Genomic DNA, 23,724 nt, shown 5'->3' on the forward strand with positions numbered 1-23,724 from the left:
GCTGTGTCAGTGGAGAGCAGAGCAGCAGGCCCACCGTGCCCAGGAAGGGTGGGGCCCGCTTCCACTGTCCACGCTTGACCCCACAGGCTCAGGAGGGTCAGGAAAGCCCTCCAGACTCCAGTCACTTCTAAGCCTGCCTGGCTGTGCTGCCCTTCAGCATCTCCATGCCTGGCAGGCCTGGCAACTCAGAGCCTGGAGGATCCCACACCGAATTCATACAATCGCCATCTGTGCGCAGTCCTGCCCCATCCACACCCAGGGCAGGAGCACAGGGACTCAGGGCTGGTCTTCCACTCAGAACAGATGGATTTAATAAAAAGTGCTAATGAGGTCCAGGCCCGCCTGACTGCACAGGAAGGACTGGAGCCCAGGCCCCAAGGGCCCTGCTAACTGTGAAGACCTGGAGGCAGCAGAGCGGGCATCACCAGGAACCCTGCCACATGACCACAGCCCTGCCCGCAGGGAGCCCGCTCAGGGTCCTGGGTCTAGGGTCCCTGCAAGAAGCAAAGGCAGCTGCCAACTAGGAAATGAATTAGAGGAGGGGGCTGGAGTCTAGCCCTCCCAGCCCAGGTGCCATCTCCTCACGGCTGCCAGCTCCACCTGGCTGGAGAAATAGGGAAAGAGGGAGTGAGCGGAGTCTGTCCACCCCAATGCCTGAGTTGCAGAGCAGGGAGGCATGGCGGAGCACACTGTGGCCCGCCGTGGTCACCGGTCACTGGTCACTGGCAGGAGCAGGACTGCTTCAGCTCCTGGACCTGCTGTCAGGCTCAGCCGTGGGAACCAGCAGCTTTAATGCAGGGGAAGGAGGGCCAGGGAGGAGGAAACGTGATGACAGGAACAGCCACTGATCACCCTTTTGAGGTATCAGGCTTGACAGCTCTGATCTGGCTCAGTGACTCCTCCCAGCAGGCGGCAGGGAGGGACTGCCTTCTCTATGTTGCCAGCTGGGAAATGGAGGCAGAGGGGTCCCTCAAGATAATGTGACTAGTTCAGGGTAAAAGGTCTCTTTCCACCACCAGTCCTTGAGTCGAGGGGGTTCAGGGCTCCACATGCAGCAGCCAGAGGTGAGAAGGACCCTCCTGAGGGCTGGTATTCTGGGGGCCAGTAGACCTTCCAGAAGGATCTTGAGAAAGGGAGGGACCAGCTCCCTATTCTAACCCAGAGCATCCTCCCATCCTGAAGGCCGGTGTGGAGACCCACTTGGAAGAGGCTGGACCTCCGACAGCTGCCTCCCATCCCCTTCCAGGGGTTCTGCTGCTCTCAACAACACTGCAAGTGCTGGCAGCCCAGCAACCAGGAGGCTCCCTTGCAAAGCATTGATACTTTTGTTTCAATTACTTTCCTAGTACCCCTCAAATGTCAGGCAACACCATCGACACCATCACTGTTTTTATAGATAAGAAAACTGAGGCTCTGAATATGGTGAACAGCCGCCAGGCGAAGGGGCTGAGTCTCAGCCAGAGCCCCAATGGCCAGAGAAGTCCCAGGGCTGGGAGCAAATCACAGATGGGCTTTATCTCAGCCCAGCACATGCTCCTGTGCACAGACACAACTCAGGCTGCTCAGCCGGAAGCCTTCTGACATTCCTTCCAAAGCAGAATGGCAAGAAAATAGAGTGGGAGGGATGACATTTGGGAGAAACGAAGGGCCAACAGGCATGGAGTCCCTTCTGTGAACCAGCCATATTTTGAGGGACTGGGGACACAAAGGTCAATGTGAGGAGGCCTCTGCCCTTAAGAAATGCATGATCCAATTGGAAAGAGAGAGAAAGGGGAGAAAGAGCAACCTGGTAGCAAAAGAGACAAAGGGTATGAACAGACAACTCAGAATCAGAAATTTGCCTCTTCAAATAGAAAGGCATTCGACCTCACCAATGAAATCAACCAAGAAATGCAACTTAAAAGAGCAGAATACCATGTTTTCACTTAAAATGGAAAAAATTAGAAAAGCTGAAGGTCTCCATGGTGGGCAGAATAATGGCACCCCCAAAGATGTTCATATCCTATTGCCCAGAACCTGTGGGTATGTTGTGTTACACAGGAAGGGGGAATTCGAGGCAGAGGGAGCTCAGGCTGCTAATCAGCTGACCTGAAGACAGGGAGTGCACCCAGGATTATCCAGGAGCACCCGATGGAATTACAAGGGACTTTAAACATTGAAAAGGGAGTAGAGGAAGAGTCAGTGTCAGAGTGAAGTCATGCAACAAGATGTCACAAACACTCCGTTGGCTGTCGCTGGCTTTGAAGACGGACGGGGGTCAGAGGACAAGAAACGGAATCTCTTAGAGCCTCCAGAGAGGAACGCAGCCCTGCCCACACTTCGGTTTTAGCCTAGTGGGACTTGTGTTGGACTTCTGACCTCCAGAACTGGAAAATAAAAAATTTGTGTTGTTTTAATGCACTAAATGTGTGGTAATCTGTTAAAGCATCAATAGGAAACTAACAAAATATGCAGTGTTGGCTTCAGGAAATAGGCATTGCCAAATGCTTTGGAGTAATTAAAATTGAAGATTTTTTTTTAACAGGCAATCTATCAGCATCCATCAAATAGTTAAATGCATATGTCCTTTGACCCAATAATTTCCCATCCTGGTGACTACCCTCAGAAACACTTGTCCATATATGTAAATATCTGAGAACAAGAACGTTTAAGGCTATATTCTTTTATTATTTATAATCCAGAAATGTTCAACAAGAAGGAGCTGATTATTGTACAGTCATTTCGTGGAAAAACCCCTCCATGCAGACATTAAAAAGAATGAAGTCGTTCTTTGCATAATAATTTCTAAAACAAGCAAGTGTGAGAACCATAAACAAAAGCAAGCAAATGTTGAAACCATACGCTTTTGTAAAGCACTTCTGTAAAGCGGAATAATACCACACTCGTGCCCGTGCCCAGTACTGTGCCTGGGCACTCAATAAATATGCGTTGAGTGGGTGATACCACCTGCATCTTACTGTGGCAAACAGGTTAACAAAATGCTGGTCATTAGCAATGACCTGAGAACTAGTGCAAAAAGCATACATTCCATTAATTTCTCTTCTCTTTCCCCCAAAAAAGCCTTAGTAGACTTGGACCTTTCACTATATAGTTCCTCTTTCAGATCTTTAATTAAAAATATGAGCTAAGACTCTTCCAGCATCCACTCCTTGAAGACCCTGCTGTTTACAAGTATCCCTCAAGACAAGTACATTTTCCTCCTTAGGAATATCTTCCTTTCCCTATACAGGCTCCTATGCATGACAAAGCATTCCCATCAAACTTAATTGTTTTTCTAGGTACGGAAAAGGATTTTTTTGGCATGGAACTTTGCCAAAGACTTTTGAAAAATTTAAATATACCAAAGCTATCGGTTTCCTTTGGAGCATCAGAAACATGTCAGCAGAGCGTTGTTAGGTTCGTTCCGGATGACTCCCCTCAAGAAAGCTGGGGGCTTTTGTTGTAATAAAGCCCATCCGCATGCCTGTTTGGATGTGCAACTGCCATTCCCAGCAGGAACACACTCTTTAAGAATTGTGGTCATATGGGGGTGGGGGCACTGGGAAGGGATAGCATTAGGAGAAATACCTAATGTAGGTGACGGGGTGATGGATGCAGCAAACCACCATGGCACATGTGTATTTATATAACGAAGGTGCACGTTGTGCACATGTACCCTAGAACTTAAAGTATAAAAAAAACGAAAAGAATTGTGGTCATACTAGAAACTTCAGGATTCCAAGGTGCACAAACTGAATCCTAGTTTTGCCACTTACCAGCGGTGAAACCCTAGGCTGCTGATTCTACCACTATTGAAAACAAAGATGAAGGCAGGAGCTGTTCTGCAGGGCTGTTGTACTGAGTTCATGCTCGCTGAATGGTGGCCATAGCAACAGATAGCTATGCATCTGCTCCTCCGCCCTCCAATGCCTGCTCCCGCCACGGTGCACCCCTTCCAGGGGACCAGCTTGTGAGCAGAAAGGCAGGTCTAAAACAACAGGGCCCTAAAGCATCCACCAGAATGTGACATCTGTCCTGGTCAGCACTTGGGGATCAAACACCTAGTCCTGGCTTACCTACATCCTGACGGTGTCAAACAGGTGGACAGCAGCCTGTAGGCCCACCCCAGGGAAGTCCCAGGGCAGAGGGACCTTTCACTGTATAAAGACCAGGCTCTCCATCCAGTAAAGCTGTTTGTATTGAGTCTCTCCTGAGGACCCCTAGCAGTGGGGGCAGGCCTCGCCTTTCCCGGTGTTTGTTAGAGACCTGAGGAAGAGCTCAGGCCCTGCACCCTTAGCAGAGCTGAGTGGTGGGTGGAGAGCAGGTGCCAGTGCTCCCAAGCACAGCCAGGCCCAGAGCTGAGAGATCCAGGTTTTCTTCTTTACAATGATTCCAATTGCTGTTAGGTGTGCTCAAGGGTTCTGTCCACATTTGGGCCAAGGTGTTAAAGGGGCCTCAGCACCCAACTGGACACAGGATGGCTGAGAAGCTGAGATCAGAAATAAGATGCCTGGTAAGGAAGGCGGGGGCTCTGGGCTTGGGGGTCTTGTTTTCAGAAAGAATGAGACCTTGCAGGGCCTCTACCTCTTAGCCCTGGGACCGGAAGAGGGACTCCATTCTGCGCCAGGCTAACGTGAAAGGCACGCCAAAAGCACTTCAGAGGCTGCCCCGCAATCCACCCTGTGCAGGCACGGAGCCCTGGCCCGATGGGACCACTGGGGCCCGCCACCTGGCACAGTTTCTCTCTAATCCCCTTGACGTAGTCCTTAAACCCACTTCACAGATGTGGAAACTGACACTGAAGGAAGGAATCCGCCGAGAGGTCACCCAGTTTGATGGGAGTGGAACTGACAGACTCTCTCCATTTCCTGCTGGGAGATCACCATTTCTCTCTGTTCTTCAGTCCCAACTTAGCAGTGCCTGCTCAGACAGGGCCCTGAGTCCACACATCCCCAGAGACAGAAGGCAGGAACTCATGGTAAAGGCCCCAGCCCCTGGGCGTCTGGCCCAAATGTCATAGGGCTGGAAGGCAAAACCCTGCGGCAGGGACTTCAGCAGCTCCTCTCCAGGCCTGGCCCCTACTGTTTGTCCCCAAGCCGCCCTCCCATCCTGCTGGGGAAACCTGACAAACAGCCCAGAAGCTGGCCATGGGGAATGCAGCCATTTAGGGGATGGCTTCTTTGTTGTCTCAAAGAGGGAACTATATTTAGAAAGCTCAGAAGCTGGCGGGAGCGAGGGCTGACCAGGAGCACGGCATAGATTTGGCAGGGATGTCAGGCTGGAAGCCGCCCCGGTGCTTCCACCCGATCATGAAATAGTGGAAAATGGCAAAGGAGCCATTCTGAGTCTTCCATTTTCCAGTTTAGAGTTGATCAGAGGAGAGAGGCTCTAAGAGAGCAGAAGTCACACCTTGGAGGAGGGAGCGGACAACACGCGAGTCCCTGGGGGCTTTCGCTGGGTCTGCGTGGGGCACGCGGAGGCACCGCTTCTTTGGGACCCTTCTGCTGCTGCACCTCGTTCCTTGTACTGGCTGTGGATTTCCCGTACTTCTCAGGAACCCCAGACACTCTTGTTCACTGGAGGCCCCAAGAAGGAGGCTGCTGGGGATGGATGCCTCCAGGGCCAGGACCTTCCCCAAGCTCCTCTCAAGCTCATGGCTCTGGAGATAACATCATCAGGGAAGGAAGTGAGGGTCAAAGGTAGGTGGAATGGAGGCCCAGGACCTCCACCAACAGGTGCACTTGTCCTCAGAGCTCCGCACACTGTGCAGGAAGAGAGGACAAGACTGGAGGCTTAGAGAGCGCCAACCATTTGCCTGCACGTGCTTCAGGCGTGAGGTACAGTGTGCCTCTCGGATCCTGGCAGCCACCCTGTGAGGTCAGTCACCATCTTAGTCCATTTTTGCTGCTCTCACAGAATACCTGAGACTGGGTAATTTATAATGAACAGAAATGTATTGGCTCATGGTTCTGCAGCTAGGAAGTCCAAGACTGAGGGGCCAGCATCTGGTGAGGACCTTCTTGCATCATCCCCTGGTAGAAGGCGAAAGGGCCACAAGAAAAGGCAAGAGAAAAGGGGGCCAAACTTGCCCTTTTATAAGAAACCAACCCCTCACAATAACAGCATTAATCCATTTATGAGGGTGGAGCCCGCAGGATCTAAACACCCCTTAAAGGTCCCACCTCTTAATACCATTAAAACGGACAATTGAATTCCAACATAACTTCTGGAGCAGTCTGACTGCTGATTCTCCCAGCATGTGCTTGACTCACAGCTGCCATTCACTAAAAGAACAAGTGAAAGTTAGCCGGGCATGATGACATGCACCTGTGGTTCCAGCCGCTTGAGAGGCTGAGGTGGGAGGATCGCTTGAGCCTGGGAGGTGGAGGTTGCAGTGAGCCAAGATCACACCACTGCCCTCTAACGTGGGCGAGAGAGAGTAAGACCCCATCTTGGGAAAAAAAAAAAGAATAAAAGAAAGAATAAACTGATGAGTGGATGAACCACTGGTCACAGAGTCTCAGAGCCCAACAGTGCTGATGGAGGAAAGTTCCGATTTACACACAAGTCCATAAGAGTGCCCAGTCTTTCCAATGTCCCCCGTTGCCTCCCCATGCCCTGTTATGGATCTGTGACCTCAAATTTCATAGGTTGAAGTCCCACCCCCTAGTACCTGAGGATGTGACCTTATTTGAAGATAGGGCAGCTGCAGATGCAAACAGTTAGGGTGAGGTCGTCAGGGTGCAGCGGGCACCAGTACGACTGCTGCCTTCGGAAAGGGGGATCTTTGGACACAGGCATGCATAGGGAAGATGGTGTGAAGACACAGAAGGAAGAGCCATCTACAAGCCGAGGAAAAAGGCCTGGAGGGCATCCTTCTCTCACAACTCTCAGAAGGTAACAATCCTGTTGACATCTTGATTTCACACTTCCAGCCTCCAGAACCGTGACGGAACAGATTTCTGTTAAGTCATCCTGTTTGGGGTACTTTGTCATGGCAGCCCTAGCAAACTAATACATGCACCTTCCCCACAAACAAGCCAGCAGCCCCAGTGTCCTCTGTTTTGGATCTTCCATGCACAGTCAGCTCTGTTCCTAAGCCCTCACTATCTTATTGCTAGAAGGTAACAGAGGGGTGGCTAGCGGGGAGGCGCTGGTGCATTCCAAAGGATGTTGAGCCACAGGGATGAGAACAGGGTCTCTCGGCTGAGCCAGGCTCTGGCAGCCCAGCCCCGCACACATTCTGGTCACTGAAGGTTTGGGTGGGGCATGTTATCTGTGGATGGCCATTTCCTGGCACCCTGGGGGTGGGGTGGTCATGCCAGGCCCTGCGTGCTCCCAGGATGAACAGATGGTCTCATTTGTGAGATAAATAAATATCCTCTTCAGTATGTGAGGCGGTTCCCAGAACCAGTGGGCAGGGAGGCAGCTTGGCCCAGGCACCCTCCTGAGCAGAGGTGGTCCTCTAGTCAAGAGCCAGCAGTGCGGGTGAAGTGGCTAAGGTCCCAGTTCCACCAGGGCCAGGGGCATCCTGGGATGCAGGACTGGCAGTGCCAACACTGGGAGAGTCCGGGCACAGTTCCCCACTCCCCACTGGGCCCCCACACTTCCCTCTACAGGCTCTGTGGCTGCACTTGCCATACTGCTGGGTCACAGGTCAAGACCATATGGCACAAGTGTGTCGGGGCCATGTAGGGCTGAGACAGGCTTTGGCGCACATGCCTGGGTTCTAATACATGTTCGCTTACGAGCTAGCTGATCTTGGCCTAATTACTGAGTCTCTTTGGGTCTTATCTGTAAAGTGGGGAACCTCACCAGGTTACTGGACAGATTAAGGGAGATAACAGGTGCACAGTGCTTAGTGGCCTCTACCCACTCTACCCCTAGAGTGAATCTCTATCTGCAGTGCTTAACTCACAGTAGAAGCTCAAAGGATGGCCTCTCCTGAGCTTAAGTGTGGGCCAATGGGTCTCATTTGTTAATGAATACGTTTCTACTGAAAAGGCCCAAAACATCTGGCTTGAGCCAGTGCCCTTCCCATCACCACAGCACAATCTCCTGCTTCATCCCAGAGCCCTGAACTCTGGAGGGGACAACAAGAGGAAGGAGGACAGCTACATGGAACTACCAGAGGGCCCAGGATGAGCCAACTACCAACAAGGACAAGAAGACAGCAAAGGACAAGAAAAAATAGACACAATTCAATCACGCCTGGGGGCTAGGCCCCTGGGCATCCATGGCCTCAGCTCATCCTCACACCATCCTGTCTTCCAAAGTAAGCAAGAGTAGTCCCACTTCACAGATGAGGAAACTGAGACAGTGCAATGAAGCCGCCTGCCAAAATCAGAAGTGAGAAGTGGCAGAGCTGCACTCAAGCTAGGCTCCACTCAGCTGCAACCCCGTGCTTTATGGCGCTGTCCCTGGGAGCAGGTGGGCTGGGCAGGGGCCCCAGCCAGGGGGCAGCAGGTAGCGCTGTGAGGCGGGAGGGGGCTCTGGTACTCTCAGGGAGGCAGAGTGCTGCTAGCTGTGCCTGCTGCAGAAGGGCAGGGTTCACAAGGCTGGCCCTGGCATGAGGTGACCGGAGAATTAGGAAGAGCGTCCAGGGGAAGAGCAGCAGGCAGCCTCCCTTTTATCCTATAGGATTCCCAAGTCAGGCTTCCCCATTCCTGAGAGTCCATTTTTGACCTTAAAACCAGGCCAGTGGCAGAAGCCTGGAAAACGCACATTTGTCTGGAACACAGCAGGGCTGGATGCTACACTGGAAACTCTCAGCCAGCTCAGGAGGTGGGGGCCCCAGACCTCACTGAGGGGCTCTCGCCTGACCCGCCTCAGAGACTGCCCCGTGGAAAAACCCAGGCAGGGGCCAGGAGCCCATCAGTGCCAGCTGTTATTATTCTGAAGTGCCAATGTCTGCAAAAGCCTGGCTTGCCTGGGGCTGCTCCCACTCATTTTCTTCCCCAAGTCACACAGCCCAGGAAAGAGGAACATGCACCCCCCAGCAGCACAGCTTGGCACCCCCGGGTATGGAGAATGCTGCTCCTCGCCCTTTAGTGCGTGTCATGCCTTGCTCATTAAGGAAACAATCCTGGAGTTCTCTCTCTCCTCCTATCCTCCCTCTTCCCCTTCCAATATACACAGCCCCCACCTCCGGGGCTCCTCTGGGAGCCTCCTCTCTTTGTCAGTCCCTGGAAAAGCTTGTTCCCTCCTCCAGGAATCCTGTCCTGCTGCCAGGCCACAGAGAGCCAGCCCTCCACGCACAGAGCCTTCCAACATTCTTTCAGCCTGACTGGCGTTTCCTCTCGAGAAGTGAGACCCATATTTAACTCCAAAGGAAGCGGCTTGTGTCTACTCATCTGTATGCCTGTCATCCCGCCTCAGCGGACAGCCATGGGGAGAGCCCTCTCTACCCACTCCCACCAGCACTGTTCCGGGGACTTAGGGTCTGCACAGCCCCCACCACCTATCCAAAGGCATGCTGTGTGGCTGGAGCTGCTGAGTCTGGCCTGCGTCTGTTCTTCCCCAGACACACCTAGCCCACAGTTAGCGCTCCACTGGCCACTTTAGATTCTGGCCTGTGCTTCAGGGGCTGTGTGAGCACATGCAGCTTTTCTTTTCTTTCTTTAAAAAAAAATTTGTTTTGTTTTTAATTTTTTTTGATAGAGATGGAGTCTCTCTCTGTTGCTCAGGTTGGCCTTAACTCCTGGCTTCAAGTGATCCTTCCACCTTGGCCTCCCAAAGCAATGGGATTACAGGTGTGAGCAACCATGCTCAGTGCAGCTTCTGTACTTAGAGAAAACCCTCTGGGTTCTGTGCAATGATAGGGGTTGTCATGAAACAGTCATAGCCATAACAGCCAACGTTTATATTGCTTCCTACATATTGTTCCCAGAGCTGTCCTGGATCCTAAGCATTAATTCATGTGATCTCCAAAACAATCCACTAAAGGAGGACTGTTATTATTCCTATTTTACAGATGAGGAAACTGAGGCACAGAAAGGCTGAGTAACTTGCCCAAGTCATACAGCTAGTGAGTGCTGCAGCTGGGATGTGAAGCAGGAGGCTGGCTTTCCTGCTAGGTCAGGCAGCAGATGGGGGCTGGGATCCAAAAAGATGGCCAGGCTGAGTGTCCCACACTAACAAGAGCAGCCACAGAGGTGGGGGACGGGTTCCCTGACACAAGGAAAGGCACAAATCATGGCAGTGATGGCCTCAGACTCTCCCCAGGCTGACTTTTCCCATCCGCTCAGGGGCCTTGGCCTCTATTCCCCAACCCGCAGGCAGCCCAACTGTCTTACCCTTGTGTCAGGAAATGGAGGCTGGGCGGGGGAGCCCTGGCAGGAGCAGCCCCTCGCAGCTGCTGCTGTATCTGCTCAGGGCTCACAGGCCTTTCAGCTGCTGCAAACTCCAGGCTGCAAACCTCCCCCAGCCTACAGTATCTGGATGGAGCACAGGAGAGCCGGCCCAGGTCAGCGTGAAGTCCCCCATGTGACTCCGGGAGAAATGCTTCCGGTCACAGGCAGAGAGCCAAGTTCTCACCAGGCTCCCAGGAACTGAATCTGGATGTGGATCCCAGGAGATGAGTGCCAGAGAGACACGAAGCTGGCTTCACTCCTAACTCTACCCTCCTGAGAAGTCTTTATTTCTGCCTAGCTCCTGCTAAGGCCAGGAAATTGGTGGGGAGTGGCTCTGGTGGTTTGGGGGTCATGGTCACGGGGTGTCCTCCCAGGCAGGGAAAAGTCTCACAGATGCTCCCACCAAGTCATACTTCATTCTCAGCACAATGTGGCAGCACGGAGGCCGGCGTCTAGCCGCCAGCCTGCCACACTCTCCACCAGACTCCTTTCGGCAGCCCCAGTTATCTGCCTACAACACAAACCTGATTATGGACATCCTTGATCATAATTGTTCAGAAAGCTGCCCCAGCCAAGGGGGCCCTGGAGAAAGCTGAGGGTTGCACAGATTCAATCAATACATAATCGGAGGAGACAGCCCGCCTTCCAGGCCCTGGGAACAGTCAGCCCGCATCTGTGATTCTGGTACCATAAAAGAATGTGACAAGGAGGTAGGCAGTGAACAAAAGGTGCGTCCTCAGTGACCCGGGGAGAGGGAGGCCTGGAGCTCCGTGGCAGCTCTCTGCTCTGACTGCACCAGGCACCCTAGAACCCATGACATCCCTTCAACCATCTCAAGCTGCCTTGGCTCTAATTCTCACTCACCCAGCAACCTACGGACAACCAAACTTGACCCCCAGGACCCTGACACCACATAGGGGCCATCCTGGATGGGGGGCCCCACATTCCTGCCACTGAAAAGAGATGTTCCTCACCCCTGCCAATTAATAACTTCTGCTTTTGTTTTACACACTAGGGAGGTTGGAATTTAGTTAGCAAAAGAGCTGAGAAGGTCCAGTCTCTGAATCTGCAGGGCTTATGGGTTCTGGACTCTAGCAAATTGACCAAGGTCATGAGTTCCCATAAGACTGCCACCCTGAGCATATTCCGCCTTGCAACTGACTCTCTCTCCACCCTCTCCAGCAACCATAACCCAGAGTCCAACCTGCATGGTATACAGAGCTCTTAATGGTCAGCTCCCAACTTGTTTTCCAGACTGATTTTTCTGATCTCCTTAGGACCCAGATTTTTGGCCCATGCTTTTAGAATGCCCTTACCTTCCTTATCTGTCAATTAATCTTTTAAAAGCAGCACAAGAATGTCTCCTCCCCAAGGAAGCCTTCCCTGACTCTCCCACTGGGCAGCTAATGCCTCTCTCCGGAGTGCTCCCCAGCCCTCAGTACTCACTCCAGTTGGGCACCCAGTTGGGTACTGAGGGCAGGGGCGATGAAGACAATAATAATATTTCAGGGCTCAAAGGACCAACAGGTGGTTATAAGACTTGCCAAGACTCATGCTGGGAAGGCCAAGATTCATATGGGAGGGTCGCAAGTGTCCACAGTTGGCTTTTCTCTCTGAGGGATGGCCCTGTCCAGCTGACCCATGGCTGGCTGGTCACTGAGGTCTCCAGGCAACCCAAGGAGGGGAATGCCTCTGTCCCTAAAGCCCCCAAGACCTGCACTGTAATCACTGGCCTCTTCTCCACCCAGAGTACTCATAGCTTCTTTGACCAAAGGATTGCTTCTAGAAATAGTAGAGGCTGGAAGGGCAGCATACCCACCCCTCAATCATACCGTCCTCATCCTAGCAGGGCACTTGGCTCTAATGACTCACCTCTGATAAACTAACTGTGGAGGAAGAAATGCTGTATAACTTCAAGGCTGGGTTCTAAGAGTCAACACAGCTTCCATTTGGCTCTTTCCCTTGTCAGGTGCCTGCCCTTTAAACCAAGCCACCATGTTGTGAGGAAGTCCAGGCTACATGAGGAGGCCAACATCACCAGCTAGGGTCCTAGGCAACAGCCAGGAGCTTGGGTGAAAAGAGCCTCTAGATGGCTCCAGTCCTGGTCATTGAGTCACCCTGACTTCAAGTCAGAGGTCTCAGACATTGTGGAGCAGAGACAAACCATCCCTATGGTACCTGTCCAAGTTCCTAACCCACAGAATCCAGGAACATAATAAATGGTTGTTTCACACCGCTAAGTTTGGGGTAACAGATGCCCAGAACACAGTGCACCCAAACTCACCCTCTGCCTTGCCAGCCTTCTTGCTGGGCACTTTTAAGGTGATGGTCTCAGGGCTCGGCAGGTATCACCAATGCCCATGGGACCGGGGGGCCTGCTCCCCTGCAGTGATGCTAACCAGAAGCATAACCATGGTGGGGTTTGTGCCCTCAGCAATCACACAGTCATCTACAGAAAAAAGGCCTGCCTCATATCCCTCTGCCTTATCCTTCTCTCCACCCCTCCACTTTATAGCTCTGTGGCTGATGTCACCAGCTTTTCCATCTCACTTTGATCCTGCCTGGCCTTAGCTAGAGCCCCTGGGTCTTCTTGGTTGCTCTCCAGGCCAAACAGTTCTGTGTTGTCTTCCGTGGCTAGGCAGCTCTCCCCACTGTGCAGGGTCCAGCGGAGCTAGCGTTCCTATGAACCCGACTTTTCATAGGGGATCTGTCCTTGTGGATGTCCTGGTCTCTGGGTCAGCTGCTGCAGGTGCTCCCCATGGTCCTGGTCGGTCTCTGAGGAAGGGACCACCCCCAATCCCAGCCTTGCCCCTATGATTCTGGAAGTCCATGATGAGGGCCTCTCTTTTAAAATAAATGTTCTGGGCAATGAAGAGCAGACACCTGGAGATGCCTACGGGTAGTGCTGTGACGTTCCAGGGTCATTGAAGGAGTCACAGGGCTCCCCGACCATGATGTGTCAGGGGCATGGTGACAAGCCTCCCAGAAGAAATGCTGGAGGAGAGAGATCTGGGGAATCATGACAAACCCTCCTAGGGGAGATGACAGGCCTGCCGGGTAAAGGGTCTGGGTGACACACCAGGTTTCCTAGGAGCTGGCGAACTGGCAGAAACATGTCCCACGAGCTTCCACGTGGCACTGTCTGAAGGGTGGCACCTGCTCTACCCCAGCCTCTCCTCCACATACTCAGCCACCTCCACAAATCTCCATCACCTTCTCTTCCTCCTTTTCTGGCTTTGGGGTGCAAACAGAGCTTTGGCTCACAGCTTCATCCATATCCTGCCTCTCCGTGTCTCTAGTCCTCAGCCACAGTTTGCAACACACTAGAATTGATGGACCCCTCAGAGCTGACATCTGCCCCAGGCTAACAGTGTTCAGTGGTGGAGGGCACTAGCACCCCACCACAGCCACAGAGTTCTGGGCTTTCCCGCTTCCACAGGCCAGGGAGACCACAGCCAGTCCTTGGACTGTGGAAAACTCAGGCTGTTTTCCCTGTGGCTGTATTTTATATATCATCCACATCAAATGAGGGTGATGTTCCCACACAACCGTGGTGTGAGGGTCCAGGCAGGGCCTCCTGGGGCAGCCACAGCTTGTGTCTCCTCCAGAAATCTCCTCTGCGGGCCCTAATGAAATCCTTTCTCTCAAACACGCAATTAATAGGATTAAGTTTAGTGTGGGTTGGATAATTCACCTGCACCCAGCTAAGCCTGGGACTGTCCACAGGATGGGTTGTGCTATTCCTTCATTTATGCAGGGGAAAGAATGATGCAGGGGATGAGGGCTAGGACCGGGGCAGGATTCAGGGACACGGTCTGAGCACCTGCTTCTGCTCTTCAGTAATTACAAAAAGCCAAGCAGGATCTGAGAGTGTCCTCCCTGCCCAGCCTCAAGTTCATCACATTCAGGACACTCCCCCCAGACTTGGGGATGGACAGAGTTTCTCCAGATTGACTCAGCTCGTTTCTTGTTTGCTCCTTTTACATGAGCCAGTGAGCTGACTTGGTCTAGCTCAGTCTCTTAAATTTGGTTTTCCCTTACCTTGGGAAGAAAGTAATAAACGTGCGAAGTCCTTCTACACTCTCAGCACTTGGAGATAGTACCTATGCAAGAGCTGGCTCCTCAGGAGACAGTGCTTCTAGGCAGGTGGGCTCGAGAGAACTGGGAGGTCACGAAAATTGGATCCTCTTGTATTTTTCTCTGTCCATCCCAAAGGCCTAGGGCTGGAGCCTTCGGTGGGGCGGGTGAAATCTCTCAGGAAGAATAAGGTTCTAGGGGCTGTGGCCTGTGGTCCCTCCTGACATATCACACGTCTCCAGTGGATGTGTCTGCATCCTCCAGCTACGCCATGGGTAGGACAGGCCGCAGAGGGAAAAGGGAGTCGGAGGATGCTTCACGCAGCAGTTCAGGCTGCCGAGCTGCGGCCACAGGCCAGGGGCCTTCTCCACCAAAGATCAGCCTTGCCTGTAGCTGTGAGCAACAGGAGTCAGTGTGGGCCCCGATCTGGGCTACACGTGTCAAATGGTCCATGTGGGAGACTCCCCAGGATGAGCTGGGCACTCCTTCATCTGAGACAGAGCCCAGGACCAGCGTTTTCAAGACCCCACCCCCAACAATGCTGATAATCAGAACCTTCTCAATCTTCAGTTTCCCAAAAATGGCTCGTCGTAGTCTTCAGGATTCAAATCATCTGAATGGGGAGGCTGGCGCGACTCCAGGAACTTCAGGGTTAAGTCCTATCTACAATGGTGGGGATGTCACTCCAACAGAGGCAGCAGACCCTTCTACAGCCTCCTCGCTGCCCACTAGGCCATGTCTATATCTGTGACTAGGAGTGACTAGGATGCCCCAGTGTGGACATTGACCTTTTAAAAATAAGGGGTCTTGGCCAGGCGCAGTGGCTCACACCTGTAATCCCAGCACGCTGGGAGGCCGAGGCAGGTTGATCACCTGATGTCAGGAGTTTGAGACCAGCCTGACCAACGTGGTGAAACCCTGTCTCTACTAAAAATACAAAATCAGCCAGGCATAGTGGCGCATGCCTGTAATCCCAGATACTTGGGAGGCTGAGGCAGGAGAATCACTTGAACCCAGGAAGTGGAGGTTGTGGTGAGCCGAGATCACACCATTGCACTCCAGCCTGAGGGTGGGGGGCGGTGGGGGCAACAAAAGTGAAACTCTGTCTAAAAAAATAATAATAGTAAAATAAAATAAGGGGTCTTAACTTTTTTGTACTAGGGACTCGTTTAATACCTAGATAAAGCCTGTTCTCAGAATAACAGGGTTAGATGAATAAAGGCAAACATACAGGGTTACAAAGAAAAAATGGTTGCATTGAAATCAAGTTATCAAACAGTTTGAGAGACAGCATTTTGTGGGCTTCTAATGAACACACTGGATAGCAAGACCTATGGGCAACTCTGACAAAGCACTTCCTCCCTAAGTGCTGAGCACAAATGCTATGTTAAGATACGTTGAAACGTAGAGAAAATAAAAATATGTGTGATTGCTATTGATACAAAGGTACTGCTGATAATAACTGGGTTTGTTGTCTACATTTCAGATTAAAGGAAGTGCTCAATTTAATTTAAAAGTAAATGAAAACAAAAATGCATTACTTTTCCCACGAGTTGTATCCAGATTAAGAAAATAATTCTGACGTATGCCCAACGTGAAGAACCACTGCTTCAGTGCCTCAGATGCCTTGCCCTCTTTATAAACACAACTCAAAGAATTCGCTCAATTTCCTTAAACAAAGGCAGGGGTGGAGGTGGGGGGTGAGGATGAAGAAAATCTAAAGCAGAACAAAACAAAAACCAGTTTGTTTTCCCCTGGGCAGGAAAAAAGCCACTTCCCAAGCCCCTGGCAGGGCTGCTGGGTGGGGGACTGCCTGGCATTCCCCACCCCAGCCTCTAAAGAGCGCCCAATCTCCTGCCTTCCAGCCTCTTCCCTGCCCTGAGGAATTATTCTTTCTTTCCCTCAACACTACCCATAACATTCTTCCACAGTGAGGATGGAAAGGGGTCTCCCGAAATTTTTTAACTTTTCAAGTTGAACCATTTATGCTAATGAGCCTGGGAAAACTTTAATGTTTCAGTGGTGGAAAAACATACGCCTTGACCTCATTTTGCTCACAAGTGGCCACGTCAAAGTTTGCTTCACTTTTGTGGGATGGCAAGAAACATGGAAAGCTTCAGTTCTAAGGAGGAGGCCATGTGCAGATGGTCTAGGGAAGGTGGTCTGGGCACACCCAAGTTTCCTGCTCCAGACACCATGGAGCTGTCCATCCTCACAATGGCCTTGGTGCTTCTGGCTGGGGCTAGGGGATTCCTTTGTGCCCCACCACCAAGGAGCCCAGCCATACCCCAGCCCTGCCCCAGCTCTCCAAGCCAAGACTCAGGCAAAAAGCTCTAAAATGACCTACTCCCCGCACAGTGAGCTCCCCAGGCCTGCTGTCTTCCTCAGCTCTTGCTGGGCAAGCCTGGGTAAGTCATTTCACTTCATTGCATTGCATTTCCTCATCTATAAAATGGGCATGATAAAACCTAACCAGTTAAGTTTTCAGAAAGATTAAGAGTGATAAATATGACCACATTTCATGGTGTGTACCAGACATTCCATTACTGTTAGTGACCTTCCCACCATCTGATCATTTTGCAAGGCAGTGTTCTGTGTACTAGAAGGAGTCTAGGTTTTGGAGTAAGACAGACTTACTTGGAAATAATTGTAAATCCCAACTCTATCACTGACTAGCTGGGTGACCTCAGCAAGTCACTCTGAGTGACTTTTCACTCCTTATCTTTAACCCAGGGCTAGTACACCGTGTTGTAGGTAGGTTTGGTAATATGAAGGAAAACAGCTCATACAAAACGGTCACGCAGCACCTGTGTATGTGCTTAATGATGGTTCTCTTTCCTTCCTCTTGCCTTCCAAATCCCAGCAAAAACCCAGGGGTGCGGGGAGAGGAGAGCAGCTCGGTACAAGGCAGGCACTGAGTATGACTTCGGGCCTTTGATTGGAACTTTCTGCTACAGGATGTGTGTTCTCTCTGGGGAAGAAGCTCCCCATAGATTTAATCAAAAAAGAAGGATCCTGGAAACAATGGGAAAGGCAAAGGCTGCTAGGAATCTCATGCATGTGGGGCTGAGCCTATGTTCTGCCGCTTGCCAGGCATGAGAAGGATGGAATCTGCTGGCCTCTGCCCACCCCAGCCACCCGGGGACCCCCACCCTGGTGAGCGGGCCCTCTGCCATCTTCAAGCCAGGGTGTTTTTCTATACTAGCCACTAGTCTTTTGTTCCTGCCTCCTTTCTGGGAGGCCCTGAATTATGAGACTATGGAAAATTCAGGCTGTTTTCCCTGTGGCTGTATTTTCCACGTCACATCACTGAAATGTGTCAATAGCCAACTTCTTCAGACAAGGGAGCATGCCACCCACTTAAAATGCCCTTCTGGTGGTTTAGAATGTTCCTTTTCAGCAGCAGCAAGTCTGACACCCCATCAGTGGTGAAAACAAAAGAAAGTGGGTGAGAGATTCCACAGTTTCCTAACCATCCTCTTCTGATAACTTATCCCCTGAGCCCAAGGGGCTCTGCCATCCCTGGGAGGGGAAAACCATACAGTTGTCCTTTTGTGATGTTGGTTTTCCATTTGAAGGCTTTGGAAAGGGGAGGGGCTCAATGACTGGATATAAATGACACAAGCTGTAACCCAGGAGTGGAAGGCTTGTGATCAAAACAACCCAAAATTATGGCTGCAAACCACCATGACTTTATCAGAAATATATCTTTTTATTGAAATGGCCAAAATTGCCAGGCATGGTGGTTCACGCCTGTAATCCCAGCACTTTGGGAGGCTGAGGTGGGTGGATCACCTGAGGCCAGGAGTTCAAGACCAGCCTGGCCAGCATGGTGAAACTTCATCTTAAAAATAAATAAATAACAAAAAAATAAATAAATATATAAAATGGCCAATACCACCTGCCATGGCTTTTGCAATTTAACTTCCCTAAATACCAGTGTCCTCATCTATAAAATTATATTATGTCTACTTCATAGTGTTTTAAGAATTAGAAAATAAAACATGTAAAACACTGGGTATACAACCCAACAAACAGTAGGTGTCCAATAATGTAGATGAATGAACACAGGCAAGAAAAACGGAGGTTTGGCCAGGCACTGTGGCTCACGCCTGTAATCCTAGCAGTTTGGGAGGCCGAGGTGGGGGGATCACCTGAGGTCAGGAGTTCAAGACCAGCCTACCCATCACAGTGAAACCCCATCTTTATTAAAAAAAAAAAGAAAAGAAAAGAAAAAAAGAGAAAAACATGTTCATTTTTCAAACAAATCACTCATTTACTTATTGCAGCTCTTTACGGAATCTTATCTTCAAGGACTTTTACTTCTGTTTTTATTTCCCAACTTGCATCTAGGTCACACAGCTTTCATCTACTAAGTATGTATTCAACTACTCAACACCTATCCATCTCAAGCACAGATACGGAGACGCGGAGGTGACCCATGACAGGTGAAGTCCCTGCCTTCCCAGAGCTCAGTCTTTAGACGAGTCTTTATGAACTTCTAAATTTTTCCCCTGGGCTTGAGAACACTCTTTCCCTGTTGGTCTTCACCGTATTTCTCAGCATTAGGTGACCCATCCTCTCAATCGTCAAATGTTTTGCAACATGACAAAAACAAGGGCACCCAGACCCTGCTTCCTGAAATGGGAAATTTCAGGTCCGCCATGCTATAAACACTGAACTGAACTGGAAATGAGGTTCCAGATGTGATGGCTGCATGATCTGGAGAAAATTATATCCCCAAATCTCTGTTTTCTCATCTGTAAAATGGGAGGTTTGGTCTAAAGCAGGACTGGAAAATAGGTTTCAAGGATAGTCCTTTTCCAACTGTCAGTGGCAGCTTGAAGTGCTGTGCTCCCTCAAGTACTGAGACTATCTGGGCTCATAAGGAAACAACTCTGTGATAGATTAGCAATGTCTGCATGTGCCTGGAGGTGGGGGACGGCAGTGGATGGGCCACATGCGCTCCTTCCTGGTCTACAGGAGTTCAAGGAACCCTGTGAATTCTACCATTTATAATTGTGTGACTCAGTGAAATACTGTTTTAATTTATCTTTGGCATGAGGCCTGTCTTTACACAAATAGCGTTTTCATCTGTTTGGTCTGGCACCTTAGCCGCCATCACCTTTCAGAAGCCTTCTCAGTTACTGTTTCAAAGCAACAGCAGCCTTACAATAAAATAAACATATTTACTGATTTATCACACTCATATTCAGTGAACTACTGCTTCCTGCCACAAGAGGTCCAGGAAATTAGGTCAGAAAGGAGAATTGACACTTATTCAGCATCTATTAAACACCATTTTCCAGACATTGCCTCCTACTTGTAAAACACCCTACTCGGGTGGTCATTAAATCCTCCTTTCACAGAGCAAGAACCAACGCTCAGAGCCATGAGGGAAGTTGCCCCAGAAGCAGGGATTTCAAGTTGCAGCAGTTTGGATTCTGAATTCTACCACACTATGATCCCCTAAAATGTACCCAAATATCTTGTCTATTCCTTTTCTTCCAGGAGGTGGAGCTGAAAATTGAAACTGACAGGAGGTCTAGGCAGAGCAATGAGACCTGAGCAAACATTTAGATGACTCAGTCTCCATCCATCATTTTTCCCACAGTCTGCTGGGGATGTGACCAAGAGTAGAGGCTTCCTGCCTGATTTGAGAGACCAGCTCATTTATTAGATTTGGGGGCATGACTGTAAATTTCCTGGGAGCGTTAAACACGTCCTTCTGCATTCCCCATTTCCCATCCAGATCCAGTTCCCTTCCACTGCTCCTGGCTCTGACCCTGGAAGAGGAGATGGTATGACTGGGGCCTCTGTGGGCATTGTCCCCTGGTCTACCTCCCGGAACCCCTTGCTACCACTGGCAGGAATTAAAAAACAACCATCATCACCAGAAAACCTCCTTGGGGGCCTGAGTCTCCCATAGGACCCTCTTAGGAGTCTGGAGTCCCTTTACAGGGAAGTGGGAGGCCCTTCATGCCTCTGGGAGTTCTTTGAGGACACTATGGAGGGCTGGGGGTGGGGCTCATAAAGGAGGGCGTAGAGTGGGTGTTAATTCCTGAATGGTCAAAAAAATCACAACTTTTGATCCCCCAATCTCCAAGATGCAGCCTGAGCTGCATACACCAGACCTCAGGGAAGTTTTCAGCATGTTGGCTACAGGGCAGGGTGAGGGGTGAGAAACTCAAGTCAGTGGCATCAGTTATGCTCTAAAGACACCCCCTGAGACTATGGCTGCCACACTGCAGAGGCAACTGCTGGAACCAGAGTTGGGGAAGGCCGTGCCTTATGCAAGGGCAGCAGGCGCCAGGAATTTTGAGACAGTCCTTCAGCTCACATTGGGTGCTTATGTCCACCAGCGTCTACAGTCATGAAGACTGAAAGGTTGAAAAAAAAAAAACTTCTACCTTTTGCCCCGCTGGTGGGAACGCAAAATGGTACAGCCACTATGGAAAACAGTATGGTGGTTCCTGAAAACATTAAAAATAGAATGACCATATGATCTAGCAATTCTACTTCTGGGTATACAGCCAAAAGAATGGAAAGCATTTGATATGAAAGAATATCAAAGAGATATTTGCATACCTGTGTTTATAGCAGCATTATTCACAATAGCCCAAAGGTGGAAGCAACCCAAGGTGCATTGACAAATGAATGGAGAAACAAAATACGTGTGTGTATATACATAGATATACATGTATTTATGTCCATATATATACACACTCATTGTATTATTCAGCCTTACAAAGGAATGAGATTCTGATACCTGCTACAACATGGATGAACCCTGAGGACATTATACTAAGTGAAATTCACCAGTCACAAAAATACAAATACAGTGTGATTCCACTCATATGAGGAACCTTCGGTAGTCAAAATCATAGAGACAGAAAGTAGAATGGTGGTTGCCAGGGGGACTGGCGGAGGGGGGCATTGTTTAGTGGACATAGCATGTCCGATTTGCAAGACAAAGAGAATCATGGAAACTGGTTGCACAGCAATGCGAATGCAATTAACGCTGTTGAATTATATGCTTAAACATTGTTAAGATGGTAATTTTATATTATATGCATTTTACCACAATTTTTATATGTTCCATTAAGAACATGAGTCTTGGCTGGGCATAGTGGCTCACACCTGTAATCCCAGCACTTTGGGAGGCTGAGGTGTGCGATCATGATGTCAGGAGATCTACACCATACTAGCCAACATGGTGAAAGCCCATCTCTGCTAAAAATAAAAAAATTAGCTGGGTGTTGTGGCGGATTCCTGTAATCCTAGCTACTTGTGAGACTGAGGCAGGAGAATCACTTGAACACGGGAGGCAGAGGTTGCAGTGAGCCGAGATCATGCCACTACACTCCAGCCTGGCGACAGAGCAAGACTCCGTCCGTCTCAAAANAAAAAAAAAAAAAAAAAAAAAAAAAAAAAAAAAAAAAAAAAAAAAAAAAAAAAAAAAAAAGAGTCTTGGAAGTTTTGGAATCAATAAGACCTAACTGTTTCATTTTATTTCTCTTTTTTAGTACTGGGTCACCCACCTACAAGTTCTGTTTTATAATTTTCTCTGAGCCTCAGTTAATTCATCTGTAAAATGGGTTCAACTGTATCTGCCTTGTAGCACTGTCATGTGGATTGTGTGAAGGAAAGGAAGTCAGATCCTTGGCACAGTGCCTGACTAAATAAGGGACTATTGAGAAATGTTGTAGCCCTTGATGTTATTTTAAAAACAAAACAGTTTTTTGGAATAATGCCAACAGGACAGGGCCATGTATTGGGCAGCCAGGATACAAAAAGACCTATGGTGAAAGTTATCCAGGCTGGTCTGGAAGGGTCCCCAGGTCGTGAGAGCAGAGGACAGCCACACACCTGCGTGGAGGAGCTGTTTGGCCCCTGACATGTCCAGGCTACTCAGAGACCACAGAAATCAGCTTGTTCTGCAGCCGATACCATCAGCCTAATGAGATTTCAAGTTCATTTACTGTCACTTATCTGGCCTGTCTACTGGCACCAAGCAAAAGCAGAATGCTCCATTTCTAAGTAACAGTTTCCAGATTTCAAGGCCAGAAGCCAGGCTTTTTGCAGGGTACAGGCTTTGCAGCCCAAAGGGGACTCAAGCCTCCAGCTTCCGCAGGATTAAGCAAAGCCCTGTGTCCACTAATGTCTTTGTCTTCCAAATCATGTCTTTCTGGTTCTTTCCTCTGGGGATTCCATGAAGTCTCATTAGACAGTATAGGGCATGGTAAAGCACTGCAGATGCAGGATATGCTCCTTACTCAGCATGTAGTCCTAAGTCCTTGGCACGGCTCTCAAAGGCCTGCCTAATCTTACCCCTGCCTCTCCCCAGCTTCATCTGCTGCCCCCCAAGCACATTTCCAGCTCTAGCATTCTAAACCGTTTAGTGTTTCTCCAACATATTCTTATTTCCACATGCCTCCTTGACTTTGAACAAGAAATACTTCTTCAAGGAATACCCTTCTTCCCCACAACTGAGAATTCCTAGACATCATTCAAGATACAGCTCAACTGCCACCTCTTCCAGGGAGCCTGTCAAGAAGTGTGAAGGGTCTAAGAGTCTACTCTACTTGCAAGATGATACGTGTGCCTGTCACAGTTTTATGGCTACTGGCAGAAGACATGAGACTCCTAGATCAGAGACAAAGGACTTTATTTCAGCAATACAGAAACAGCATAAGCTCTCTTGTCCGTGTCAGTTCTCCTTGCCTGCAGGTTCCACACTGCCACGTGGTGGGGTCCAAGTGGATGCTGCACATGCATTGGGTTTACATCACACCTAAGGAATCTCAAGCTCAGAGAACCCAAACCTTTGATAATGGGCTGCAAGCAAACCTGCCCTCTGCCACGGAGGGACAGCTATCTCTGATTTTCAAGGCAATCTCTGTTTTTCAAGGCCACTGCCTATACAACATCCTTGAAAAGACAGTCTAGAACAAGAGGTCAGTTAGTGTCAGATATAGTTTGGATATTTGTCCTCTTTAAATCTCATGTTGAAATTTGATCCCTATTGTTGGAGGTGGGACCTAGTAGAAGTAGCTGGGTCATGGGGACGGATCCCTTATGAGTGGCTTGGTGCTGCTCTCGCTCATTAGTTCCCATGTGTTCTGATTGTGAAGAAGAGGCTGGGCATGGTGGCTCATGCCTATAGTCCTAGCACTTTGGGAAGCTGAGGTGGGAGAATCTCTTGGGGCCAGGAGTTCAAGACCAGCTTGGGCAATATAGTGAGACATTGTCGCTACAAAAACAAAAAAGAGCCTGGCATCTCATCTCTCTCTCTCTCTCTCTCTCTCTCTCCCCT

The 23,724-nt window shown here is 49.9% G+C and overlaps 1 protein-coding gene across 3 annotated transcripts in view; it reads right to left on the reverse strand.

Annotated features, from left to right (window-relative positions):
* Positions 1-23,724, reverse strand: part of DKK3 (dickkopf WNT signaling pathway inhibitor 3) — a 47,583-nt gene that overhangs the window by 5,631 nt on the left and 18,228 nt on the right. The gene's annotated exons all lie outside the window — the stretch shown is intronic.

The sequence above is a fragment of the Cebus imitator genome, unplaced genomic scaffold (genome assembly GCF_001604975.1).
Source record: "Cebus imitator isolate Cc_AM_T3 unplaced genomic scaffold, Cebus_imitator-1.0 Scaffold39, whole genome shotgun sequence".
Classification (NCBI taxonomy): Eukaryota; Metazoa; Chordata; class Mammalia; order Primates; family Cebidae; genus Cebus; species Cebus imitator.